This window comes from Furipterus horrens, unplaced genomic scaffold, assembly GCF_987537825.1.
Source record: "Furipterus horrens unplaced genomic scaffold, mFurHor1.1.pri manual_scaffold_17, whole genome shotgun sequence".
NCBI lineage: Eukaryota > Metazoa > Chordata > Mammalia > Chiroptera > Furipteridae > Furipterus > Furipterus horrens.
In genome coordinates, this window is record NW_028327187.1 from 19,607,790 (window position 1) to 19,608,618 (window position 829).

General features: G+C 35.1%; 1 pseudogene; it reads left to right on the top strand.

The window, feature by feature from the left end:
* The first annotated feature begins 370 nt into the window (after nt 1-370).
* Nucleotides 371-512, top strand: LOC149990623 (U6atac minor spliceosomal RNA; annotated as a pseudogene).
* Nucleotides 513-829: the final 317 nt, after the last annotated feature.

An 829-nucleotide genomic window follows, 5' to 3' on the forward strand; every position in this document is an offset into this window, starting at 1 on the left:
AATCTAATCATCTTGGCTGTCTTATTGATAGAAATAGATTAAAGTTGTGCATACAATGTTATATACTAACACAAGTACAAGTTCTTTGGGATCAGATACCATGTCATCTATTCAATGTGTGCATGAGAATAGGAATAAGATACTGTTCTTGCTTTCAAGGAATATTTTGTACCCCTCACCACACTGAATGTAGTAAGCATTCTAGGTTATTGATCAGTCTGGTGTTCCTCTATTCCTTCTTACCAAACAATTGCTGTGGTTTGCAATTTGATGGGACTTTACTGCAGATTTCAATCTTTGTCCGCCTATAGGACATATGCCACTGATCATATATTCATATGGTATCTTATGGTTTACACAGTTGTCCTTTGTGTATTAAGACAAGAGAGAATGTTAGCAACCCTCAAGATAAGGATGCAAGTGGTTCTAGTGGCCTTTTCAACTAAATGGTTTCAAGGCAGTGGTTTCAGAAATTAAGTTCAGGAGGCAAAGCCGTCCACCTCTCTGAGTTTCAGTATCCCCATGGTGGATTGTGATAAGAACAGTAATTTTTAAAAATTTTTAAAGAAGCAGAATCTTTTGTTTTTTGAACAAAACTGGATATTAAAAAGCTTAGTGGTTATATAAAACAGATCACAACAGAAATATTCTGTATGCATCAGAAGTGTGGGGCTTGGGTTCTTACTAGTTAGGCTTGCACTTTCCTCCTCTCCATCATATCAATAATGAAAGAGAATTCCAGAGAAGTTAAAAAATGAATTTTCCCTATAATTCATGGTTAATAAATGATATAGCTAAGACTAGATTCTAAATCTCTTTCTACTCTACC